The 11791-nt window shown below is 40.0% G+C and overlaps 1 pseudogene; it reads right to left on the bottom strand.

The window, feature by feature from the left end:
* Positions 1 to 3219: 3219 nt before the first annotated feature.
* LOC145409592 (5S ribosomal RNA) lies at positions 3220 to 3318 on the bottom strand (annotated as a pseudogene).
* Between the last annotated feature and the right edge of the window lie 8473 nt (positions 3319 to 11791).

Here is an 11791-nt window from a genome sequence, read left to right as displayed (position 1 = left end):
GGGATTAAGGCCTACAAACTCTTTCCCATTAAAGGAAATGGAATGTCTTTGAGGGTGTATTACTATATCATACTCCTCCATGGTTTCAAAGCCTAACAGCCCATCAGCTGGCAGAGGAAAATCCTCAACCACATAAAATGTAGCACGTAACACAGGAGATCGTTTATCTGCCCTCAATGTCAACGGCACCTGGCTTACAATCTTCATTCTACTCCCTGTCACACCTGTCAACATTACATCAGGTGGTGATAATGTCCAGTTTGTTAGAGGCATTTCACTTTTAAGTCTTTCCACGCTTTACTAGAAATAATGTTTGTACATGCCCCTGTATCTACGATCAGGGACACTTGGCCTTTCCCTATGATCCAAGGAATAGATAATAAGTCCACCTTAGTGATAGCTGCCACACACGCATCGGTGGATTGTACTATTTTAATTACTTTTGCGCGCGGCCCTGAGCTTCCCCCGAACTAGCTGGGTTCCCTAGTTTCTTCCTCTTTTCAATGACAAAGAGGCAACAGTCCGTTTCACGAGGACAATGCCCATGTATGACACACCATCTTTTCACCTCTGGCTTAACAGCCTTGGTCCTTTGCTGTGGAGAACTAGTAGCTGCATCTCTCCAGCCCGAAGTTTGCAAGGCTTTGCTAGCTTCTGCATAGCATATGCCTGCCTTCGCCAAAGCCTGACTTTCAGTACAGTTAGGATGCTGCTGTACTATATCAGTAGCCAGATTAGGTACAGGTATCTGCCACAAAGGAGAAGGGTTAGTCTGACCTTGCACGCCCATATTGTTAGTCATGCCCCAGGTATTTGGATAAGGACCCTGGGTTTGCATGCCAATATTAGTATTCATGCCCCATTGATTAGGATTCTGGGTTTGCATGTCAATATTAGTATTCATGCCCCATTGATTAGGATTCTGGGTTTGCATGCCAATATTAGTATTCATGCCCCATTGATTAGGATTCTGGGTTTGCATGCCAATATTAGTATTCATGCCCCATTGATTAGGATTCTCGGTTCGCATGTCAATACCATCTGTGTTTATACCCCATGCATTTGAAGAAGGAACAGAAAATAAATTCTGTCCAGAACCTTGTGGTGTACTAAAAACATCAGAAGTATACACAGGTATGTGAGTGGTTGTAGTACTATCACTAATGACTGGATTTTGCATATCCTGAGTGACCAAAGGTACTGTTGTTGTCTCAACTTCCACAGTCTCCTCACTAGGATTACCCTCATTAGCAAGACTAGTGGCCATTTTGGATCTAATTGCTCTGGGACTGTTGAATAAGTATGACTGAACGCAAATGCAAAACGTTCAAATCCTCATCCAGTCTTTCAGAAATATCCTCATCACCTTGATCCTCAATATGTCCTTCACTCATTTAATATGTCTGAGCACTTTTATTTGATGTATCAACCCACTCATAAAATGCTGAGTCTAGTGGGATTGGTTAATCCCTATTTCCCTATTTCTATGTCCCCACTTTCTTTCACTGTATCCATCCAACCTTGTCAGTAATTCCCCTCCCAGTTACAGGAAGATAAACTGACATAAAAAAAAGGATAGTTATGGTAAGTGACAGAGAATGGAACACATATAAAATACACAGAAAGTATATTTATTTCAAGGGAATTCTGAGAATCCTTTATTTCCACTCATCAACTAACTAACGTGTGTTGATTCAAGTGTGTGTGTGTGTGTGTGTGTGTGGATAATGCATGGACACTACCTAGATGAAAGTCCAGGATGATGTTCCACATTCCACGTTCCACACTCCACCAGACTCCTCCAACCATACACGGCACCCCGCTCGCTGTGGGAGTTAGCAAGCGACTGGCCGCCCTGCACCACGCCAAGCAGATGCCACAACGCACCACACACAATCGTGGCACCTCTCGGCCGCTCTCGGCTTTCCCCTTCGGCTCGCCTCGGCCGTAGTTGCTAGAAGTCGTTAGTTGACCCACTCCTCACCGCACTGGCTTGAACTCCCCTTATCTCGCCTCTCGCACACGAGAGCGAGATTCTTGCCAGTTTGCGTTTGAAGATGGAGATATCTCGCACACCACAGGGCGAGATAACTGCCAGTTTGTGCTTAAGATAGGAATCTCGCACTGGCAGAATAATGGGAGGAATTAATTCACCACTCCAGTTTATCTGCTCCACTTAACTCACTGGTAATTAGTCCCCTTACAACAGTAGAGTAAGATTTTCTGTTTCACCTTCAGGAACGAGCGATTGCAAGGGTTACTGGTTCACAGCATAAAGCCCTTTAGCACGTATCGTATCCCAGCACTGAGCACCAATTTAATGTATCGGTACACGGCTAGCACTAAATATCGTGCCACCACTAGCACCAATAAAATGTATCGTCGCACTGCTGGCCACCAATTTAATGTAGCCGTTATGGAGTAGCAGTTGACTACATATTAAGTGTTCTGCTGTATAGTATAACTAGACCACTGTGTTGGATTGACGACACTGTCTGCAGTACACATCAGCTACTCGCCGCCACTGCCCGACACTTCCCATCAAAGGTCCTCTGCCACGAGAAGGTGGAAGCTGGTCTGTTATTAAGTGGTAGCGTAAGGTGACAGAAATGAGCAGATTAAATCTCTCTTTATTGGGCACAGAATAATATAACTGCGACCCGAGAGATATGTAAGAGCGACACAACCTCCCTTTAAAACTGTAAAACGGCCTCTGACGCTGTACAGTCACCGAGCCGAGTAGGGCGCGGTGCTGAGGTCAGCTAAAAAGTGAAGTGCCGAGCATTACATATACTCTGGGCTTATGCAAAAAGTAGATATAAATGACAACTCTACTAGCACATTATACACCCCTATAAAATGGTATTAAGTACATTCACATATACCAACATAATAAATGGTTCCCCAGGACTTTACACTTATGCACTATTCAGATATCTTTTCACTCCTCCTAACCTTCATTTTATAATTGAAACAGGGTGGCCCTTGTGGTCTGCCATCCACCTTCTTCCTATACCACAGGTAACAGCGAAATGATATTTGGTTGTTCATCATTCACACTTCATTACACACTGTTAATTATGACTAAACATTCATTTTCATTCATTGCCAGATGCCATGTATCCCAGATGGGGTGGCCAAGGCTTAGAGTTAATTGTTTTACAGGGAGGGGCACTAATCCTCCACCAACCCCACTTGACACGTAGGGATGCCAACAGCATCTGGTGTTCCCAGGCGGTCACCCATCCAAGTACTAACCAGACCCAATGTTGCTTAACTTCGCTGATCGGACGGGAAGCAGTGTACTCAACGTGGTATTTAAAAATTATTATGTAAAATGTGTGATACTACAACTTCATATGGAAAAAAGATGTTGACACCAGAACAGGACTTCAATCATAATGAAGCCAAATTAATTAAGAATTCGAACAGTTTTATTACCCACGTCGGTTACATGCCTTCGTGACTGTAAACAGGAATCAATGACATAAATATCGCTCTTCACAAATGACAATTTTCAATATTCTTATTTCAGTCATTCTCAGTTCACCACTGCATAGTTCAAAAGAGGAAATCTATCAACTTCGGCAGGTAAATCTCTAGATCATGATACGAAGGATGATATTCGCGACTATTAACCTCCACTAAAATTTCGCAGTTATACGTCTTTGTTAATAACGGCTGGTTCACATGTATAGTCATATTCACACCAAAACTCGACTTAGTACTATCAATAGCAGAATCATGTTCACATTATAAATATCAACTAAAACTAAACTTAAATGTAGAACTTAACGGTTAAATCATGAGTTACACCTCCAATACTTAACCTCCCCCGTCCCGACCACTTTTTGACCACTGGTACCCCCCAATCCCGACCATTTTTCGACCCTTTTTTTTTTTGCTAAAACTTTCGCTTCTGGTGAGAAACATCGAAAATTCATAGAGAAATCGCTCCCCTGAGGTTTAAAATACTCATTACAGGTAGGAGAGCCTCCTTACCTTACTGAGTTTTCTATCAGGCTGGCACCAAAGAAAACGAGTTCTATGGGAGGATAACTATTTCACACCACTCATAAACGGTATTTATTTATTTACTGTTACGAATTTATATGTAGTACAAGAGTATATTGGTTTTCAAGCAGTAATATAAGCATTATAAACATTGTTTCACTCACTAATACCTGACCTTTTTTTGCCACATTACCTGATCATCATTTCTAACTGTTTCTTCCTCTAATGCTATGTAAAGTTTGTCCTCCACATTGTCATTGATTGGGGAATCACTCTGGCCCTGAATTTCGTACCGTGGCATGACATGGCTATACTGGCCAGGTCACTGATAACAGGTGAATTGCTGAGACAATGGCATGCAGGGGGGGGGAGGAGGTCATGCTGGGTAAGGCATTGTCTCTGCCTGGCATCTTGTTGAGGAAGGTGTCACGTGTATACGTACCAAAAATGACTCGCGAAAATTGAAAATTGTGGAAATTATGAACCTTGCAATTGCAGGACGTTGAAGTACGTCCCCGGGATTAGCTGTGACAAAACGTGAGGACGTGGAAGTACGTCCCCGGGACGCCGCGGGTTAAGCTTAAGGTTACACTTACAATACTAGCTCGTACTAACTTACACTAATACTTAAAATCATAGCAATACAGTGGGGGGGAAAACCTGATCTATGGCCCAATCTTGTTAAAATTTTGACTTAAAACTCCGCTTAGGTTCGCATAAAGGGAAATTTTTGACCGCTAGGTGGTGCGCAATTTGATTTGGGGATATAAGTTGGCAAAAATGTCTAAGAAAATCACTGGTAAAAGTTTAGTAAAATTATGAACCAATCTTCCTGAAATTTTCACTGGAGGTTGCTCCTGTTTGTTTGGCATAAAAGGAACATTTTGGAAAGTAGAAAATTTATATTTTACTTTCCAGTCAAGAAATGATGCCTTAGAATTTATCCACAGTAACAGTTAAACATTACAGTCACAATCTTAATTTTTTCATGTAATTCATCATTACAAAAATGAAAACTTTTAATATTTCCAATCAAGTTAAGGCATCCACGGGATGGAATGCTGATCGCCAAAACGAGGTGGCCACCGTCTCAACAACTTTAACATACATTTTCAAGACAACATGGTGGTCATCTCCCTCCACTGACCAGCGGTCCACCCCATAGACGCCTTCACTTAAGTTTATTCCTGCTGCCTTGGGACGAGTTTTTAGAGCCTGGGGAGAGAAATCAGGTTGTCAGTCGATTAATGTTTTTTATTTATTTTATTATTTTTTTTTTTTTTGCCTGCAACCCTATCACTACAAATTTTATCTCCAAAGTTAACAAAACCGTCTGGAAGGAGCAAGAACAGGAATAAAAAACATAACTGAAGAGGTTGAAAGAAATTCCCATTGTGACCAAGAAATCTCCGTTGTGAAGATGAAACCTCCTTTATGAAGAAGAAATCTGCGTTGTAAAGAAGAAACCCAGCTGTAAAGGGATGAAAAACAATGGTCATTCTTATCTCCAGCTTGATGTCGTCTCTCTGATTTTATCTCTCATATCTCCAGATGATTCATTCTCTTTTAAGTAAACCTTCCGTAGTGATTTATTTAAATGTAGGATTGAAAGTCTGGCTACTTTTTTCCAGTTAAATTAAAAGAAAGTAATACTACGAGTATTTTGTTTTCATACATGCTTCCTTAGTCACATAGTTCTTATCGTTAACAAAGGCTCCAACATGCTTGCATGCTTTGCCCGTGGTCACATAATGACGGCTTTCTAAGTTGCTCCACCTCTGGCAGCCGCGCTATTCAGTCCCTTATCCGTCCTATGAATGTCCTCCTGACTTTTCCTTCAACGCAGCTGCTCACGTCTGGAATTAACTAACCGTAGACTAAAAGAAAGAAAAATATACAGAGAAGTTCAAAGGCCAACTCTCTGGACGAACATTCCAGGACCGACAGAGTTTTAGAATATACGCTGGAGCAACGAATACAGAGGCAAGTTGTTGGTTGAAAAATTTTGTGACAACTTTTGTTGCTGGTACTTGTTACAGAGACGCCTGGGAAGTTTTAAAGGAGGTGAGGTCACAGTTGAACCTGATTCTGTGACGGTGGTGTACACACACACACACACACACACACACCGACGAGAAACGTGTGTGTGTGTGTGTGTGTGTGTGTGTGTCTGTGTTCAGTATGCAGGAGTCAGGTTCCTTATTACCCTTTTATTCATCATTCTAAAATCCTACCTCTTCTTTTCTGTACTCTTCTTAGGTAGTGAGCAAAATAATATTATGATTATTATTGTTATTATTATTATTATTATTATTATTATTAATATTAATATTATGATTATTATTGTTATTATTATTATTATTATTATTATTATAAATATTATTATTATTATTATTATTATTATTTTTATTATAACTGGGTTAACCCTTCCATCGCTACAGATATACTCTGATATTGTATTCATTTTAAAGCTGGATGAAATATTTTAAACTATTTATCTGCTGTTATCGTCAGACGCCTTAATTCCGCAAGGGGAAGCCACAAACGAATCACCTCCATGTCGTTCTCTCCACCATCTGGCTGTCCTCTTTCCAATTCCCCCCCTCCTCAGGAGTCAAGAGGTTGAAAACTGTCTTAAATAGACTTAATGAGCTAATTTCTTCTTTTTCATTCCTATCATAAGTTCTAATTTGAATTAATTTCTTAAGAAAAATAAAGGGTCAGGGCATATGTCGCACGTCTTCAAAAGATCTGAGAAGTTAAGGCTTTTTTTTTTTTTTTAATTATCCTAATATTATTTTCCTTTCTCATATTAAAAAAGAAAATAGAAAGGGTCTGTACACTGCCAGATCCAAAAACAAGATCCATGACGCAAAAATAGGATGATAACGATGATGATGATGATGATGATGATGGATAGTGATGGCTGATGGATGATGATGATGATGATGATGATGATTATGATGATGGATGATGGATAATGATGATGATGATGATGATGGTGATGATGATGATCATGAAGGCCGATAGATAGTGATGGCTGATGGATGATGATGATGATGATGATGATGATGATGGATAGTGATAGCTATTGGATGATGATAATGATGATGATGATGATGGACATTGATGGCTGATGGATGATGATGATGATGATGATGATGATGATGGATAGTGATGGCTGATGGGTGATGACGATGATGATGATGGATAGTGATAGCTGATGGATGATGATGATGATGATGGATAGTGATAGCTGATGGATGATGATGATGATGATGGATAGTGATAGCTGATGGATGATGATGATGATGATGATGATAATGATGATGATGATGATGATGATGATGATGGATAGTGATAGCTGATGGATGATGATGATGATGACGATGGATAGTGATGGCTGATGGCTGATGATGATGATGATGATGATGGATAGTGATGGCTGGTGGATGATGATGATGATGATGATGATGGATAGTGATGGCTGATGGCTGATGATGATGATGATGGATAGTGATGGCTGATGGATGATGATGATGATGATGATGATGACGATGGATAGTGATGGCTGATGGATGATGATGATGATGATGATGATGATGATGATGATGATGGATAGTGATGGCTGATGGATGATGATGATGATGATGATGATGATGATGGATAGTGATGGCTGATGGATGATGATGATGATGATGATGATGATGATGATGGATAGTGATAGCTGATGGATGATGATGATGATGATGATGACGATGGATAGTGATGGCTGATGGCTGATGATGATGATGATGATGATGGATAGTGATGGCTGGTGGATGATGATGATGATGATGATGATGGATAGTGATGGCTGATGGCTGATGATGATGATGATGATGATGATGGTGATGATGATGATGGATAGTGATGGCTGATGGCTGATGATGATGATGATGATGATGATGATGGTGATGATGATGGATAGTGATGGCTGATGGATGATGATGATGATGATGATGATGATGATGATGGATAGTGATGGCTGATGATGATGATGATGATGATGATGATGATGATGATGGATAGTGATGGCTGATGGCTGATGATGATGATGATGATGATGGATAGTGATGGCTGATGGATGATGATGATGATGATGATGGATGATGGATAGTGATGGCTGATGGCTGATGATGATGATGATGGATAGTGATGGCTATTGGATGATGATGATGATGATGATGATAATGATGATGATGATGGATAGTGATGGCTGATGGCTGATGATGATGATGATGATAATGATGATGATGATGATGATGATGGATAGTGATGGCTGATGGCTGATGATGATGATGATGGATAGTGATGGCTGATGGATGATGATGATGATGATGATGATGATGATGATGATGGCTGTGATGGCTGATGGATGATGATGATGATGATGGCTGTGATGGCTGATGGATGATGATGACGATAATAATGAAGGCTGATGGATAGTGATGGATAATGGATGATGATGATGATGACGATGATGATGATAATGATGATGATGATGATCATGATCATGATGATGATCATGATCATGATCATGATCATGGCTGATGGATAATGCCGGCTGCTGCTGATGATGATGAATGATGATGATGATGATGATGATGATGATGATGGCTGGTGGATAGTGATGGATGATGAATGATGATGATGATGATGATGGCTGATGGATGGTGATGGATGATGATGATGATGATGATGATGGTGATGATGATGATGATGGCTGATGGATAGTGATGGATGACGAATGATGATGATGATGATGATGATGATGATAACTGACGACAACGACGACGACAACGACGACGACGATGATGATGATGATGATGATGATGACGACGATAAAGAAAGCTTCACAGCTTACTAATTTACGCATTTGTCTCTACCAACATAAATTTGAAAAGCAAACCTGATATTTGGCCTCATATTCTTGTAACTCATGAGCCAAAGAATGACGCAGATAACTATGTTTTATTTTCCGCTTTATTTTGATTAAAACTAAGGGCTGGAGAGGGACGCCTCCATGTGGTGGCACCGATATAACTAGGCGGCTTAACTGCCTGGTTATACAAATGTCCCTCCACTACATGCCCTCCCCCGAAAGGAGGATGGCGAACAGCAGGAGAAGAGCAACGTAAGCCTGCAGTCCACCTGGTTCACGTTTTAGATGAACCTATGGCTACAACTACTACTACAACTAAAGATGTCTAGAAATATTTACTAACTGGTCTACTTTCTTCTCACTGGCTGATTCTCCACACAGTTAAGCTAAATTTTAATCTTTACTTTCCATCTATTTCTCATTACTATAAAAATCTCTTGAAAACCTTATGATCCTGTGAGGAAGAGATAAATGTCCTCATCATGCCAAAGTATGTCATAATGTTAGTTTCAAAATGAGGGAAAAATGAAGGCCAGTGTGTCTAATAGACGGGATGGGTGGGTTAGGATGGGATGAGAAAGGGTTAGGGTGGGGAGGGGAAGGGTTAGGATGGGAGAGGAAGGGTTAAGGTGGGAAGGGGAGGGGCTAAGGTGGGGAGATGAAGGGTTACTGTGGAGAGCGGAAAGGGATAGGGTGGGGAGGGTAAAGCTCAGGGCGGGAAGGATAAAGGTTAGGTTGGTGACATGAGTCAGGGTGAGAGGAAAGGCTGAGGGTAATTAACGCACAGTTGCCATTAAATTACTGTTACCCAAGAAGCTGATGGATTAACAGCACTAGATATTATTAAAGCATTATTTCCTTTGAACATAATGCATTATGAATACATACGACAGCTGAGAAGTGAATGTAAGTTCGACCAAGACTGCGGTTACGCTGTTCGTTCGTTCGTTCAAAGATTCCCTGCACCTATAGTGTAGGCCGGGCCATACATTAGCCCGGTCAGTGGTGTATGGGCTGGTTAAAAAACAGTAAGTGGGGAGGACAGGACCTGGGATTGCCCAGCACACACGTCCTGTCTCCTGACTGGCTTTGTGGTGTGTGTGGTTACGCTGTCGTCCCCCTGCCTTTTTATAAGCATCACAGACAGTATTCGATAATTGGCTATAACTTTAACTGATTATTTTATACTATTACCGATTCTCTAGGATCTTCAAAGAATACAAAAGATACGTTTGCACTCAACATACGTAGAAAAGTGACTTACGATGTTGAAATTTTTGTAATAAGCGTACAGGGACTTCAATCATAATGAAGCCAAATTAATTAAGAATTCGAACAGTTTTATTACCCACGTCGGTTACATGCCTTCGTGACTGTAAACAGGAGTCAATGACATAAATATCGCTCTTCACAAATGACAATTTTCAATATTCTTATTTCAGTCATTCTCAGTTCACCACTGCATAGTTCAAGAGGAAATCTATCAACTTCGGCAGGTAAATCTCTAGATCATGATACGAGGGATGACATTCGCGACTATTAATCTCCACTAAAATTTCGCAGTTATATGTCTTTGATAATAACGGCTGGTTCACATGTATAGTCATATTCACACCAAAACTTAATTTAGCACTATCAATAGCAGAATCATGTTCACATTATGAATATCAACTAAAACTAAACTTAAATGTAGAACTTAACGGTTAAATCATGAGTTACACCTCCAATACTTAAGCTTAAGGTTACACTTACAATACTAGCTCGTACTAACTTACACTAATACTTAAAATCATAGCAATACAGTGGGGGGGAAAACCTGATTTATGGCCCAATCTTGTTAAAATTTTGACTTAAAACTCCGCTTAGGTTCGCATAAAGGGAAATTTTTGACCTCTAGGTGGTGCACAATTTGATTTGGGGATATAAGTTGGCAAAAATGTCTAAGAAAATCACTGGTAAAAGTTTAGTAAAATTATGAACCAATCTTCCTCAGATTTTCACTGGAGGTTGCTCCTGTTTGTTTGGCATAAAAAGAACATTTTGGAAAGTAGAAAATTTATATTTTACTTTCCAGTCAAGAAATGATGCCTTAGAATTTATCCACAGTAACAGTTAAACATTACAGTCACAATCTTAATTTTTTCATGTAATTCATCATTACAAAAATGAAAACTTTTAATATTTCCAATCAAGTTAAGGCATCCACGGGATGGAATGCTGATCGCCAAAACGAGGTGGCCACCGTCTCAACAACTTTAACATACATTTTCAAGACAACATGGTGGTCATCTCCCTCCACTGACCAGCGGTCCACCCCATAGACGCCTTCACTTAAGTTTCTTCCTGCTGCCTTGGGACGAGTTTTTGGAGCCTGGGAAGAGAAATCAGGTTGTCAGTCGATTAATGTTTTTTATTTTTATTTTTATTTTTATTTTTTTGCCTGCAACCCTATCACTACAAATTTTATCTCCAAAGTTAACAAAACCGTCTGGAAGCAGCAAGAACAGGAATAAAAAACATAACTGAAGAGGTTGAAATTCCCATTGTGACCAAGAAATCTCCGTTGTGAAGATGAAACCTCCTTTATGAAGAAGAAACCTGCGTTGTAAAGAAGAAATCCCAGCTGTAAAGGGATGAAAAACAATGGTTATTCTTATCTCCAGCTTGATGTCGTCTCTCTGATTTTGTCTCTCATATCTCCAGATGATTCATTCTCTTTTAAGTAAACCTTCCGTAGTGATTTATTTAAATGTAGGATTGAAAGCCTGGCTCCTTTTTTCCAGTTAAATTAAAAGAAAGTAATACTACGAGTATTTTGTTTTCATACATGCTTCCTTAGTCACATAGTTCTTA

This window comes from Coenobita brevimanus, chromosome 81, assembly GCF_032717465.1.
Source record: "Coenobita brevimanus isolate Jiangsu-jjx chromosome 81, ASM3271746v2, whole genome shotgun sequence".
In the NCBI taxonomy this organism is placed as follows: Eukaryota; Metazoa; Arthropoda; class Malacostraca; order Decapoda; family Coenobitidae; genus Coenobita; species Coenobita brevimanus.
Note: the sequence above shows the minus strand (reverse complement) of the source record. Positions and strands in the feature narration are given on the sequence as shown.